The following is a 5,175-nucleotide window of genomic DNA, read 5'->3' as shown; positions in this document are numbered from 1 at the left end:
CAAACCCACCAACCACTCCTCAGAAGGGAGATGGGGCAATCTACTTCCATAGTGATACTGCCTCGGAAACCCAAGGAGGGGTCACTATGAGTCGGGTCCGACTCAACAGCACATAACAACAACAACAATATATGCATGCAAAAGCTGAACAATGAATATGGAAAGAAGAATTCATGCCTTTGAATTATGCTGTTGGGGAAGAATATTGAATATACTATGGACTTCCAAAGAATGAACAAATCTGTCTTGGAAGAAATACAGGCAGAATGCTCCTTAGAAGTGTTAATGGAGAAACTTCATCTCACTTACTTTGGACATGTTATCAGGAGGGATCAGTCCCTGGAGAAGGACATCATCCTTGGTATGTTAGACTGGGTTCTCTAGAGAAACAAAACCAGTAAAGCTTATATATATGTATATAGACAGAAATTTATCTTAGGAAAATGGCTCACACACTTATAGAAGCTGGCAAGTCCAAAGTTCCTGGATCAAACGTCAAGCTGGAGGCTTTTCCACGTCAAGCTGGAGGCTTTTCCACGTCAAGCTGGAGGCTTTTCCCTACTCTTGCAGCCTCAGGGGCTGAGGAGCTCAAGGCTGGCAGGCAGTACAATGGCTATTGACTCCAACGAATGACAAATCCAAGATCTCCAGACTGAATGGTGAATTGTTCACTCACAGACCGTTGTAGGCAGCACAACAGAATCCTGATCCACAAAAGAATGTCTCTTTTCCCAGGATGTCCATAGATGTACTGGAAGCAGGCCACATCCCTAGGGAAACTCCCTTTCAACAGATTGGCTGCTCAAAACATAATCATCTGATGCCATCATGGGAATAACCACATCACAACAGCTTAAACCACACAGAATTGTGGTCCAGCCAAGTTGACACACAGCTCCAACTATCACACTTGGTAATGTAGATGGTCAGCAAAAAAGAAGAAGACCCCCAAAGAGATAGACTGGCTACAACAATGGACCCAAGCATAGCAATGATTATGAGGATTGCACAGGACCAAACAGCATTTCATTCTGTTGTACATTGGGTGGCTATGAGTAGGAGCCAACCCAATGGCACCTAACAACAACAACAATGAAAGTTAACATCACCAGTAATAGAACATACCATGTCTCCTGGTATGATACATGGAGAAGAACACAACATCACTTCAATCACCTTCCTGCCAAAATTACCCAAATTGAATATATGAAGAAACATCAGACATATCAAGCTAAAGGAGAGTCTATCAAGTAACTTAACTTACTGTCAAGGTCCCATGAGACAAAACCACCAAAGGGGCTGAAATGGAAAATATTGACAGTACCAAGTATTGGTAGAAAGGTAGCAAATGGATTGCACATATTGCTGGTGGAATGTTTCGAAAACTTCAGAAGTTTCTATCAAAGTTAAGAATATACCTATTCTATCACTCAGAAATCCCATTCCTAGGTAAATACTCAAAAGAAATGAGTGTGCATGAACACAAAAAGATTTAAACAAGAATGTTCATAATTACTTTACTCATAATAATCCCAAACTGGAAACATCTCCAATGTCTATCAATAAGAGAATGGATAAACAAACTGATACATTCATACAATGGGATATTGTTGTTAGGTGCCATCAAGTCTTGTCCGACTCATTGTAACCCTATCCACAGCAGAACAAAACACTGCCTGGTCCTGTGCCAGCCTCACTATCCCTACTATACCTGAGCCCAATGCTACAGCCACTGTGTCTATCCATCTCATTGAGGGCCTTCCCCTCTTTCATCAACCCTCCACTTTACCAAGCATGACAATGGAATATTACCTTAGTAATAAAAAGAACTCCTCCACCAGCCACTCCTCGGAAGGAAGGTTGGGCAATCCTACTTCCGTAGTGATACTGCCTCGGAAACCCAAGGAGGGGTCGCTATGAGTCGGGGCCGACTCGACGGCACATAACAACAACAACAACAATAAAAAGAACAGATCAGCTGATATATATATATATATATATATATATATATATATATATATATATATATAAACATTACATTAAGCACAAGACTTCAGACACAAAACTGCATATTGTATGTTTCCCTCATATGAATTTCAAGAACAGAAATGGTGATAGAAGCCAAAATAGCGGTTACTTCTAGAAGGTGGTGCAGTGACTGGGAAAGGACACAAGAGAACTTTCAGAGATGATGGAGAGATTGTTTGTCTTGATTTGAATGGTGGCTACATGGAGTATATATAGATTAAAAATTAATCACTCAACCAGACAAAAATATGAAACACATTCCATTCTTCTTACTATTTTTTTCATAAGATACTGTTATTTTTCATTAAAATATAGTATTTATGTTAACATGTAGGAGCTCTGGTAGCATAGTGCCTAAGGCACTTGACTGCTAACCAGAAGGCTGGTGGTTCAAACACACCAACCACTCCTCAGAAGGAAGGTTGGGCAATCTACTTCTGTAGTGATACTGCCTCAGAAACCCAAGAAGTGTTCACTATGAGTCGGGGTCGACTCGATGACACATAACAATACAACAACAATGTTAACATGTAATAGGTTTATTGCTGTTTTAAAATGAATTAACAAATAAATATTTTTAAATTAAAAATTAATCAAGCTATCCATATATGATTTGTAAAGTTTATTTTATGTATAATATACAAATATATTAAAAATACATATTGAAAAATAAATTTGACAGTATTTTTAAATGCCTGAAACTGTTCATACTATTGATCCAGCAAAATTACTTCTAATTCTATAAAGTGAGCAATGATGTGGTTATAGATTTAGTACAAGCATCACAGCTTTATTTAAAAATCTCAGTAAAACAGAGTAAATGCCCAACAACAAAGTAGGGTCTAGGTGAGTCATAGTATTTCCATACAACACATGACTACCCAGTCACTGGAGTCCCTAAGTAGTGCAAATTATGGAGTTTGGCTGTTAACCAAAAAGTTACCCAGAGGTGCCTTGGAAGAAAGAGCTGGGAATCTACTTCCAAAAATCAGCCACTGAAAACCCTATGGAGCACAGTTCTTTTCTGACACACGTGGTGGGGAGAGGTCTTCACGAGTCAGAATCAACTCAATGACAACTGATTTATCCAGTCATTAAAAATTTAATGAAGTGTGTGTAATGACTTGATAATGCTTACGATATAATATTATCTGGAATAACTGAGACTAAAACTATCTACACAGTAATGTCCCTAGTATTTTGACATGCCAAGAAAAAAATGTTGTGGTTACATTTCAATACAAAGTGTGTAAATAGTTTTATATTTTAGCTTTTTAAGAAATACTTCAAAGTATTCTGAGTTGGTGCATATTATTTTTAAAAATATGAAAATGTTTTTACAGAAGTGCTACCACAACAGAAAAGCTTCCATCTTGTTGCTCAGTCTCAGCACCAATGTGTGCCAAAAACAGAGTTGCACCTGTTGACATTTTCCATGAAGTCCGGGAAGAGGCAGCCCCAGAATTCACCCAGGGAATTTCTCACAAAGAAGGGTAACAGAGACTAGAAACTATGACACTTGAACTGGGGACCCAATTGACAAAATGCCAAGTTCCTGGGTATGGAGACTGTGCATCTCAGTCTCTGTTACAGCACTGGTTTACATTTCTTTGGTTTGGAGAATAATCCTCCCACAGAAAAGAGCCCCTATGGCTTCTTAGATCACTCAGACCAGTGCTGGGCATGCATGTTTGACTGTGTGCCGGTCCAGAGAATGCCCAGGGCAGTGACTCAGTTTCCAGGAGAAGGAGGAGTAAGGCTTGGCCTGGGAAAGTTACCAATGACTCATTTCATTTGAGTTTGGTCTCCTTGAAATCTGTGTAGGCTGAGATGTCTTTGTGGGTGAGACAGGAGTTAAGCCAGGCCTCACATGATTCCCGTTTGGGCCGGATGAGAAGAATATTGTAGATGGGAGGGATGTCATAAGCTAAAATGCAGAGATAGGAGTGAAGGTGGTGTGAGGGACAAGTAAGGCAAGCTATCTTGCAGAAGGGACCAATGGGCTTTCCTAGTTTGGAGGCTAAATGGCCGACTTCTTTTCTGCCTTTCTCTGGAGGGATCCCAACCTTAAGGGAAGAGAACACCAGTCAGTGCAGCCTCCCTTCCCTTTTCATTAGCAAGCCTGGCACTCAGATATCTGTTCTGTAAAGTGGAAATGTTGCTCTCCCTCAGTATTCCTTGGCCCTAAGGAGTGGGATGAGCTGGACGGGGAGAAGTGGAAGTACGTGGTACTCTGCTTCCATGGTTCTAACCTGTTACAGGGCTTTCCAATAAGCTATTCCTTGAGTATAGACTTTGGTAGATAAACTGACCTCTGAGAGCCACCCAAACTAATTGCCTTGGAGTCAATTCCAACTTGTTAGGACCCCATGTGTTACAGAGTAGAACTGCTCCATAGGGCTTGGCTAAAATCTGAACAGAAGTAGATAGCTAATTCTTTCTTCCGTGGTACCATTGGGTGGATTCCAACTGCCAACCTTTAAGTCAGTATTCAAGTGCCAACCTTTGTATCACCTAGGGACCAATGACAACCACAACACTGCATAATTAAACCAGTGCTACTATGCTACCAATCTAAGTGGACTGGGCAGTAAGATTTCCCAGAGCTATTGTAAGAAGTCTGCAGGACACTTGGGTGCTAAGATTCCACAGCAATGTCATGATTCCCAAATCACAGAATTCCATAGTTCTAAGAGACGTCTAAGGAGCCCTGGTGGCGCAGTGGTTAAGCTCTTGGTTGCTAACCAAAAGCCAGAAGTTTGAACCCACCAACCACACCATGGGAGAAAGATGTGGCAGTTTGCTTCCATACAGCCTTGGAGATACTATGAGGCCATTCTACTGTGTCCCATAGAGTTGATATGAGTCAGAATTGACTCAACAGCAATGGGTTAGGAGAATTCTATGGTATGAAGATTATTGGACTGCAAAGGAGCTCACTGAACTTCCACTCTGCACACAATTCTGTACTTGGTGTCAGATCTGCTCAAGCTCCCATTCTGACTGGTGGATCAGGGTGTCTTTTCAAGTCCCAGGGTATAATAGCATCCATTCAGAGCTATCAACTAATAATCCCAGAAGTTCTCAATATTTATTTCCTCAGAGTGGAGTCACATTGGCATATGGTGGAAGGTTTCTCTGGGGAAG

The sequence above is a fragment of the Orycteropus afer genome, unplaced genomic scaffold, assembly GCF_000298275.1.
Source record: "Orycteropus afer afer isolate SDZICR_OR568_19922 unplaced genomic scaffold, OryAfe1.0 scaffold00042, whole genome shotgun sequence".
Taxonomy (NCBI): domain Eukaryota; kingdom Metazoa; phylum Chordata; class Mammalia; order Tubulidentata; family Orycteropodidae; genus Orycteropus; species Orycteropus afer.
Note: the sequence above shows the minus strand (reverse complement) of the source record.